Source organism: Neofelis nebulosa, chromosome 3, assembly GCF_028018385.1.
Source record: "Neofelis nebulosa isolate mNeoNeb1 chromosome 3, mNeoNeb1.pri, whole genome shotgun sequence".
NCBI classification, from domain to species: Eukaryota; Metazoa; Chordata; class Mammalia; order Carnivora; family Felidae; genus Neofelis; species Neofelis nebulosa.
This window is the reverse complement of record NC_080784.1, coordinates 88,631,202-88,642,741: the sequence shown is the minus strand read 5'-3', so window position 1 is coordinate 88,642,741 and position 11,540 is coordinate 88,631,202.

The following is an 11,540-nucleotide window of genomic DNA, read 5'->3' as shown; positions in this document are numbered from 1 at the left end:
CCCACCGCTGGGGCCACAGTCAGACTGGTGAGTGCCTTCTCTTCCCCTCTCCTAGGGGCGGGATTCACTGTGGGGTGGCGTGGCCCGTCTGGGCTACTTGCACACTGCCAGGCTTGTGGTGCTGGGGAGCTGGCGTATTAGCTGGGGTGGGTAGGCAAGGTGCACGGGGGCAGGAGGGGCAGGCTTAGCTCGCTTCTCCTTAGGTGATCCACTTCAGGAGGGGCCCTGTGGCAGCGGGAGGGAGTCAGAACCGCTGCCGGAGGTTTGGCTCCGCAGAAGCACAGAGTTGGGTGTTTGCGCGGAGCGAGCAAGTGCCCTGGCAGGAACTGGTTCTCTTTGGGATTTTGGCTGGGGGATGGGCGGGGGAGATGGCGCTGGCGAGCGCCTTTGTTCCCCGCCAAGCTGAGCTCTGCCGTCCGTCCGGGGGCTCAGCAGCTCTCCCTCCCTTTGTCCTCCAGCCTTCCCGCTTTCTGAGCAGAGCTGTTAACTTCTGACCTCCCAGACGCTAAGTCGCGCTTGCTGTCAGAACACAGTCCGTCCGGCCCCTCCGCTTTTGCCAGCCTGACTCGGGGGCTCTGCTTGGCCGGTGAGCCGCCCCTCCGCCCCGGCTCCCTCCCGCCAGTCCGTGGAGCGCGCACCGCCTCGCCGCCCTTCCTACCCTCTTCCGTGGGCCTCTCGTCTGCGCTTGGCTCCGGAGACTCCGTTCTGCTAATCCTCTGGCGGTTTTCTGGGTTCTTTAGGCAGGTGTAGGTGGAATCTAAGTGATCAGCAGGACGCGCGGTGAGCCCAGCGTCCTCCTACGCCGCCATCTTCCGGAACCTCCCAATTTTGTTAATTCTTTTGAAGAACCAGATTCTGGTTTCATTGATTCTTCTACTGGTGTTTTTTCATTTGTTTGTTTGTTTGTTTGTTTGTTTGTTTGTTTTTTGGTTTCAATAGCATTGATTTCTGCTCTAATCTTTATTATGTCCTGTTTTCTGCTGGTTTTGCGTTTTATTTGCTGTTCTTTTTCTATATCTTTAAGGTGTAAGGTTAGATTGTGTATCTGAGACCTTTCTTCCTTCTTTAGGAAGCCCTGGATTGCTATATACTTCCCTCTTATGACCGCCTTTGCTGCGTCCCATAGGTTTTGGTCTATGGTGTTATCGTTTTCATTGGTTTCCATGTGCTTTTTAATTTCCTCTTTAACTTCTTGGTGAGCCCATTCATTCTTTAGGAGGATGCCCTTTAGTCTCCAAATATTTGTTATCTTTCCAAATTTTTTCTTGTGGTTGATTTCGAGTTTCATGGCATTGTATTCTGAAAATATGCATGGTATGATCTTGATCTTTTTATACTTGTTGAGGGCTGATTTGTGTCCCAGTATGTGATATATTCTGGAGAACTTTCCATGTGCACTGGAGAAGAATGTATATTCCGCTGATTTAGGATGAAATGTTCTGAATATATCTGTTAAGTCCATCTGGTCCAGTGTGTCATTCAAAGCTATTGTTTCCTTGTTACCTTTTGCTTTTGTCTGAAATTCTACTGTACTAATAATATAAAATGTAAAATTGGCTAGAGCTTTTCTATTCCCTGTGTGAGTCATGATTAGCAATTAAACTAGGAAGTAATACAGCAAGGATAATAGCAATCAACAGTTATACAAAGACCTTAGCTTCTTGATCATGAAAGCCTTTTTCTAGACTATCATTCTCTCTGTTGAAGATGTATATGTATATAATGGAATCACCAAAAAAAAAAAAAAAGGCGAGAAAAAGGCAATTTGTTTAAGCCTCCTCTTAAGTTTACCTTCCTTTATTCAACTCTTCTAAGTTGTCTATTCTTTTATTTATTTAAAAATTCAAAGAAAAATTGCTAACTTGAAATTTCCAAATACACAGAGGATGAACAATATGTACATCAATTAATCAAGAGTTACCATTCAGTTAGAGAAGACTGAAAGAAGTCTCCAACAAGAAACCAGTATACTTTCACTTCGAGTTCTGCACCATTGGCTCATCAGAAAATAGTTACTGGGGAAGTATCTTTCAGGCTCTATTCTAGGCTATGGGGATATAGGAGTGTTCTGGATGTCTACCATTGCTAAATGAGATATCCCAAAATATAGTGGCTAATAAAATAACAATAATTTTATTATTATACCACATAGTTCTGGAGGTTGACTAGGATAACCTTGGTAGTTGTCTCTTGGGGTCTCTGATACAATTTCAGTCAGATGGTGACTGGGACCTGGAGTCCTCTCAATGATATGAAAGCCTTCTCAAAGCCTTCTGAATGATATGTCTGGTAATTAATGCTGGACCTTAGCTAGGGGTGTCACTGTATCAATTAAACATAATCTATTTTTGTAGTCTGGGTTTCCTCACAGCATGGCAGCAGAGTTCCAAGGCTAAGGATCCCAAAGGACCAGGAGGAAGCCATATTGCCTTTTATGAGTTAACCTTGGAAATCACATAGCATCACCTCAGCCAGTAGTCACAGGCCTGCCAAGATTAGAGAAGAAGAAGCATAGACACACACACACATCTCTCAATGAGAGAATGTCAACATCACATTCCAAAAAGACAAGAGCTTTTGTGGCCATCTTGGAAAATTCAATATGCCATGAAAAGCAAACAATAATATAACATCTCTGCCCTTGTATATATGTTTAGGGGCAAAGGGAGCCTGGCAATACACAAATCAAGGGATAAATACAGGAAATATTAGGTGATGATAATTCTATGAAGAAGAATAAGGGAAAGGAACGAGTATTAAGAATATCATTTATTTTATGGCAAGTGGTCACAAAAGTCTTCTCTGATAAGAGAGGCCATTTGTGCAGAGATTCTGGAGCAAATGAGTCATGGAGAAAGGCAAGAGACTTCCAGGTGGAAGAAATAGCAAGGACAAAGATCACAAGGGAAGAGGGTACTTCATGTGGTCAGCAAATGACCAGGAAACCAGTGTGGTTAGAACAGTGGCAAGAACTCAAAAAGAGGGCAAAGAATTTGCTAGAAACCAATCTCACAAAGCCTTTGGCAATAGACCAAAGAAGACCATGGTCTTTACTCTGAGTAAAATGGGAAGACATGAAGAATTTTTCCATGTAAGGAAATGACAAAACTGACTTGCATTTTATAGAAAAACTCTGGCTGCTGTGTGAAAAGCAGAAGCACCACAGCCAGATGGAGGGTGGAAGCGGGAGACTGGTTTAGAGACTTGCAATGATACAGGTGTGAGACAGTGGTTCCTTAAGCAACGTATTGGCAGTGGACATGGTACAAGGTGGTCAGGTTTTGCTGCTAAAAATATTAGACTCCATTTTTTTGCATTCAGATAATAAGCCATTTTTTATTTATGTATAGCCATTATCTATTTTTTGTTTATTGATCTAATATTAAAACCTGGCCTTAAATAATAACTGTTGAAAGATAAAAATGCATCAGTTGTCATTGTGCTGCATTTCACAAGCAAATTTTCTTTTGTACTATGGATTATCTCAAACACTTTGGAAAATGTTTCCTTCTATAACTTTGATATATTTCCCTCCTCAGACATAGTCTAGTCCCCATATTCAAAGTGAAACACAAAATTAAGGTAATCATCACTTAGGCCAGAACCCATTTGACTGAAATGTCTAAACAATTGAAGAAAAAGTGTTTTAGGGGTCCATATGATCTAGGTAATTACCTCAAATTTCCACTTACTTGTATATATGCAGATAACAGTAGCAGCTAGGGTGAAATTCGTAGGTAAGAAAAATGTCACCCCCCCCTGAGGTAAATGGCTTTTTGTAGGACAAGAGAGTAAATCACTCTTCAGGGTACTAGGTGCCCTAAAGGAGGTCATTCCCTCTCACACATCAGATCACTTTATTCCCAGGGAGTTTTACATTCATGCCGGCTCATTGACCACACAGTCAGGATGGTTAGGCAGCTCTTAATAGATTATGGGTTATTTCCTTATTATGTTTGCTAAATGGTGGTACATGTAATCATTTTTATCATGTAGGGAAATTTCATGAGGTCTCTCTGGCCTGGCCAAATCCCAAAACAGGATTCCCCATCTATTCCCTTATGCCGTAACTAAAAGTTAGTTGAACCAATTAAAGAGTACATAATAAGCCAATTACTTGTTCCTCACTTTTCTTAATGAGTGTATAATGTGTGCCTGCTCAAATTACAGCTCATTTGATAAGATTCTTTGCTACACTACTACTACAATTTGGCATTATTTCATTTCTTTCAGTATCCACGGCATCAATCCAGTAGCTGAGATTCTCCCTTGAGAGTCCATTGGAATTAAGCTTATTTTTTTACAAGATAATCATTCACCCTGCAAATTCAGCATCAGGACCAGCAATTTGAATTGCTGCAACATGGCCTCTCAGCAAAACTAAGCTGAAGTCAAACCACATCCTAAAGATGAGACACTTTCCTGGGGAATCAGCCTACACTCCAGACATAAAGAATTATTATTTCCAAATGTACACTATTATTTTGCTGCCACCAGAGGTTAATCACCATGTTCTGTTAAGCTCTCTTTGCCATGATCCATCCACCAAGATCAAGCATGTAAAACCCATCCAAGGTCAAGATCCTGTCCATAGATTATGAGGATAGAGAAACTCTTGGATTATTGTAAAGCAGCCAACTCTGGTATCCAAAGAGAAAACAAGCATTAGAAAAAAAAGAAGAAGAAAGAAAGAAAATTTTGTAACTTTGTCAACATTTATTTTCACCAAACAACTCATTAAATCACTATAAAAGTCAACGCATATGGTTGGATATGACAGTTTAAATTCCAGAAAGAGTTATAAGTCAAGTTAAACTCATAATACATAATGCAGTCTGGGTGTCTCGTCCATGAATTATAACATTTTTATTACATCCCAACTGCAAATTATCAACTTGTTCCCTGTCCTGCCAATCTCTTGATTAAATGGGGGACTGTTAGGCATTATGAAAATATATTATGGTAAAGGATGACTCCATCATTTGTCTCGGTGATTTCAATATCCTTATTTAAAGCTTTATCACTAGAACAGCTGGCCCAACTGAACTGTTGATTTAACAGAGTGATAGCAGCAGGGATGAAATAGGAAACAAAATTTTTGGCCTAAAAGGCCTGTGTTCCATAGTCATTATCTTGCTGTGTCTCCTCATCTCTTTTTCTAATATTTGTGTGCCTTTGATACTTTGGTGTCCATTTTGGTCACTTTGGCTCCTTCTCTTCAAAGTTATTCTTGCTCTACAGGCCTCATTCCCATGGGCCCAACTGAAGGGTATTTTATTCTGTGACTTACACTGATAATGGGGCAATAACTTGTACCCATCAAGTTTCCCCATAAAATGGTTTAATGTCTTGAAGCAGCGCCAATATGTCAGCTGAGGGAGTGAATCAAGTAGATATCATTTCACATTTATCAGAGAACCACAGTGCATTAGGTTCTTGTAAGAAACTTGCTTAAAAGCTACCCTCTTTTAGAAGTTTAGATGCTAAAACTAAAGGATACATAAATATTTCAAAATATAAATAAATATGTATATATTGATGAATTTTAATAATTTTCCTTTCATTTGTATTTGTTTTGATCAAAGTGGCTTATTTACTTTTCTCTAGTTGCAAAGAAACATATTCATTATAGAAAGCTTTAAAAATAAAAAGTCCTTAAAAAAAGAAAGAAGAAAGAATCATCCACAATCCAAATACCCAAAGAATGGAGTAGTAACATTTTACAGTTTTCACAATTAATTCTGATTTATGTTCTCCATTCACAGAAGATAAAAAAGCTAATGCATTGCTAGCAGAACTTTTCTCCAGGAAGAAACCATCTTTGTTTAGGAACACACCTAAATAGCCATGTTTGGTGATAAACTTCAAGCTCACAGGCTTGGCTTGAATCTTCTAACACAAGACAAAAGAATATCTAAATGGTTTTCCCCCAGAAATGGACAGGAATCATAATCGAAGTGGAAAGAGAAGAAATTAAAGAAGAGAATGATGTTCCTGGCATGGTAAAAGAAATGACCAGTAATTTTTTTAAGACAGATATATCTGAATGGTAGAAGAGGAACGTCTAATATGCTTTTAATAAAAGCAATGAACACAGACCCTCTCTCTTACCTTCTGGGTCAACGACCATCAACTCCCAAATTTTCAGTAAAGTCTGAAATACACAGCATCTTAATTTGGTGGGACTTTGGGGAGAAAACACATTGACTAAGAGTAATATGCAGCAGGATAGGGGCACCTGGGTGGTGGCTCAGTCAGTTGTGCATCTGACTCTTGGTTTGGCTCAAGTCATGATCATGAGTTCAAGCCCCACATCACGCTCTGCACTGATGCGGAACCATGTGGAACCTCCTTGGGATTTCTCTCTCTCTCTCTCTCTCTCTCTCTCTCTCTCTCTCTGTCTTTCTCTCTGTGTGTCTCTGTCTCTCTCTCTCTGTCTCTGTCTCTCTCTCTCTCTCTCCCTCCTTCTCTCTCTCTCTCGAAAAATAAATAAATAAACACATGCAAAAAAAAAAAATTTAAGTATGCAGCAGAATAACATTGTTCAGGGGGGAAAAAAAGCATCCAAGAGGGCAAAAATGCAGACTGGAAATCAAATAGGAACTCAAAGCAGGAACTCACAGCCAGAAGCAATTACAAAAAATGTCACTTCCCTAAAATCCCAGAGATAATGGAAGAACCATTGAGTTTCTCACTGGGATGGGCACATAAGCCAAATTTTATTTAAATATCAAAACAGATGACTCTCAGCAGGCTGGAAGTTTCAGACCCAGTATGTGGGTTACATTTTTAAGAAAATACTGGAAACTTTAGATAATGATGATGATGTTTACATACTTAAAGTTAGATGTGATGAAGAAGACAATGGGAGTATTCTAAAAAGACTATTCAGTCAATCAAGTAGCCAAATAAAATTCCAGTATTTGCCAAGCACTTCCAGAGACAATTTGCTCAGATAGGTAGAACACAATCCTGACTGCATCCAGGTTTCAGATCTAGTCCCATTAACAGCTTCTAAATCCACTCTCCCTATCCACGGTTAGCTCTTTAGAGACTCTTTGGCATTGGTTACATGGTAATGAGGGAGGAATATAGAATGTAGTAGAGAATGGGATTGACTAAGTATAAACCCATCTGCATTATAACCTTGTGCTATGTCCTAAATCACAGGCAAAAAGGGCAACGGGGAGATGATAATGTTCAATTCGCAAAGAGAACACATAGGTAGTGCCAACTATGGTTCAGTGATCAGGTTAGGGAAAGCCAGAAAAGGGTGGGGATATGGAGAAAGAAAGGGAGAGAGTAAGAGTGAGAACAAAAGAAAAAAGGAAGGAAAGGGAAGGTAAGGAAGAAGGAAGGAGAAAGAAAGAGAGAAAGAAAGAAAGAAAGAAAGAAAGAAAGAAAGAAAGAAAGAAAGAAAGAAAGAAAGAAGGAAAGAGGAAGAAAGTAGGGGTGAGAGAGAGAGAAGTGAAGGGAAAAGAAGGGTAGGGAAGGGAAGGGAAGAAGAGAGGGAAAAGAAAAGAAAAGAGAAAAGGAAAGAAAAAAGAAACAGAGATGAGAGAAGATCATTCCAGGCTGGACAAGGATTTGTTATGACATAGGAGATGAGAGAGAAGAGTAACCCAATCAAGCAGAAAGTTTAAGTTCTGGTTGGAAATACAAAGTAGGATCACATTATGAAGGCTCAAAAGAAGACTGAGTCTCTGTTAATTAGGAAATGGAGCAGTGTAGATTCTTGATCAAGGATTGCATGACAAAAGTGGCACATTAGAAAAATCTGTTGTATGTGGCGCCTGGATGGCTCAGTCAGTTGAACGTCCAACTTAGGCTCAGGTCATGATCTCGCAGTTCGTGAGTTCGAGCCCCACATAGGCCCTGCTGCTGTCAGCAGAGTCCACTTCAGATCTTCTGTCCCCCCTCTCTCTGCCCCTCCCCCACTCACACTTGCTCGCTCTCTCTCTCTCAAAAATGAATAAACATTTAAAACAAAGAAAAACCTGTTGTATCTAGTTAGGGGGATAAAATATAGAATGGAGAACACTGAGAAGGTTGCTACAGTAATCCAAGTTCAAAGTGATGAGAGATGTAACTTAAATGGGCTCAATAGTGCCATCTTCATGGTGAAAATGGCTACATTTAATAGGAACCTGAGAGCAATTACCCAAAAAAAGAAGAATTTAAGTGCCTATTTCTAGTTTATTGTCTAAAGTTCTAATGGATTCATAAGAAAGACTAATAGTCCTCATAGCACAAGGTGAAGGGGGGAGAAGAGGGAGACACTGAGGAGCTGTGTAGAATAGAGAGGTTAAGTAGGAAAACAAGCAAACCTAGTGTGTTTGTTTCCTGTTACTACTGTAACAAGTTGTCGCAAACTTGGCAGCTTAAATAACACAAATGCCTTACCTTCTAGAAGTCTGTAAACAGCATCCTCTGTTTAAACTCATTGGCCAGAACCTTGTCACACGGTCACACTCAGCTGGGAGGTGGAGATATGTGGATCTGGGATGGGCCAGCCAGCCAAAAACAGCCAGTTTTTGTCTGTTACCTCCCAAAAACTATTTCCTTAGTAGAATCAGAAAGCTTTCAAATGGGAACTAATCATTGCTTCATGATTAAGCACCAAGAATGAAAAAGAAAAGAAAGAAGAAAGAGAGATGAAGATATAAAAACATTGCCTTATAGAGAAGAATTTCTTAATATTTGAAAGCATTTATGGAACATCAGAAACTATTTCCTAGTAAGGTGGTAGCATGTTTTTCCCTGGAGATATTTAAGGATTTTCAATTGCAATCAAGTGAATGGAAATGTTTTATGATTTCTCTCCCCTTAGAAAGCAAGGAAATGGACAAAATAGTCCCTTGAGTTGCCATTTAATCCCAATCTGTGCTTCTGGAATGTTAGGTTTCTATCTTCTCAGTACTGTTTAGGAAAGTGTTCCTGGCAATAATCCAGAAGCTTCAAGTACAGGAATGAGGTCAGGAGAGGGGAAAAAAAAAGCCAGATATTTAAAAAAATAAGGGCACTGAAAAATCCCCAGGGATACATCAAGGTTGTGAATGGTTTGATATAATGTCATTTTTTGTCTGAATGATTATTTTAGAGTCATGTCATTTTAATGAGTCAAATTCCACACACCAGCTGCCTCCATATCTTCAAACATGTATATCCAAGATGAAAGTTTAAAAAAAAAAATCACAAAATCTTTCAAGAATCTAGTCACTTAGGAGAGGCTTTATCATCCCAAACATTCAGGGAGGACTATCCAAGTGAAAGACAACGCATGTCTGTGTGAGTGTGTAAGTGTGAGGGAGTGTGTGTGAGTGTGTGTGAGTGTGTGTGTGTGTGTGTGTAAGAGAGAAGAGAGACAGAAAGGGAGACAAAATTGGGAGCAGGAGCAGCGCAAAGAAATAGAAGTATTTTTGTATTAATAAAACTCTGAAAATGCTGCATTCCACCTGTGCAGAAATCATCGAGAGTAGTGTTATTTTGCTGACCCAGCAAGATATTTGGTTAGCAAATCTCCTGACTACAAAAGAACACATTGTCAAATTATTTAACTTGTTAAGAACTTCAAAAAACAGAAGTTCTTGGCAGTCTCTCTGGTATGGAGGCACATTTCTGGGTTGTGAGCTCTCATTCACTTCTCTTGCTGCAGCTACTACCATCCCTCCTCTCTGATCCGGCACAGTCTTCCTCTTCCCACCCGTGGCACCAAATCCCATTTTACCCACTCCTTTTTGTCCAAGAGCCTGCATCGCGGTCCTGCGATCTCATGTGTACTTGGCGCAGACTGAGTATATTCATGGGTTCCCTGCAATAATCCTCTTGTCTAGGCTTGTATAATTTATGAAAAGAAAATTTGTGAAGGTTTAAGTGTAGTCTGTGCCATATTCGATTTAAATCAATGAATATTTATTGAGGGCCCACCTAGAATTGTGCTATGCACTGTGGGGAATATAAAAGAAATATATAGCACAGTCCTTCCTGTCAAGCAGTTTGCAATATTCCTGGGAATAAACCTTGGATGCTGAAGTAATTACAGGATACAAGACAGTATAAGGCAACACAATTGAATTATGTAACCAAGGCCGAAATATAAGGTGCAGACAACATTATGTTTGGTTAGGGCAGGCAGGATGGAGCTATGGGGAATAGTTCACAGAAGAGATGGAACTTAAGCTTGTCCTTGAGAGATGTATGGATTTGGCTGGGTGCAGCAGGAGAGAAGGGCACTTCAAGCAGTGGAAGGAGTGTGAGTAAAATCGGAGATCAGAAACAGGCATGATGTGTCAGAGGGCACGGGAAGACGCTAGTCTAACTAAACAGAAGGGAAATGGATGTCTCAGAGTTGTGTTAGAGAAAGCTGGCTGGAAAGAATATAATGAAACTACAGAAAGCCTTGAAGGGCACAGGAATGCATTTGAACCTGAATCATACGCTCTTAATCTCTCTATATCCCTTTCTTGATGCCGATTCATTCATTGCCATCGGAGAAGTCACTCTTTGACAGCTAGCGTGCCGTGTTGAGAATATGGGCTATAGAGAGAGAAAGCGTTGACTCGGCCTCATATATGACCTTAGCAAAGTCATTTAACTGCGTGAGCTTCAGTTTCCACTGCTGTAAAAATTGGGCAAATCAATGCCAGTAATTCAGGGTTGTTGTGAAAAACAGAGACAATGTACCTTGTGGGTATAAATAGACGGAGTCTTTTATGAGTTTCATTCATTCTGTAACTACCTGTTGAATGTCTATCCTACCAAACACTGTGTTCAGCACTCGGAAAATGAAAACAAAAACACACAGTGCTTATTCTCAACGCATGAGCAGATACAGTTTAAAACAATGGGAAGAGCAGCAGCTTGGAGGTGAAGCCCGTTACCACCGTTTACTACATGTATGAATTTGGGGAAACTATTTAATCAGTCTGAACCTTGGTTTCATCATCTGTCCAAATGGTCTCACAGTATCTATCATACAGGCTAACTTGGGAATTAAATACAACTATGTAAAGAAACTAATACGGTACCTGACAGTTGGGAGCTCTCAATAAATAACATTTGCATCGGGGTGGAAAGGCAGGCATGAAAGAAAAACAACAACAACAACAGCAACCTTAAAACAAGTAGTAAATGACTGGAAGAGAGTTGGAGACATTTTTACCGATAACAAAGTCCCTGCACTGAGAATTAAACAGTGAATAGAATCTGCTGAGTGAGCATGTATTGGGAGAACATTCCTGGAAGAGGAAACAGCACGCAAAAAGGCACAGAAACATTAAAGGACTAGCATCTTCTAGGGCAGGCAGGTCATTCAATATTGAGGGATTGTAAGTGCAGGAAGAGCAATAAGAAAGCTATTGAAAAGATCTAGGTGGGACGAGGAGATGGAGGAGATACTTAGGAATTGGTTCCAACAAATTTCGTTTTGATTAGATTTTAGAGAAGGGTGAAAATGAGCAAAGCATCTCGGATGCTCTTCTTCTCCTGTTGGAAGATGGTGCATTTCTTCAGGATGAGAATACACATGGGAAGCAGGTTTG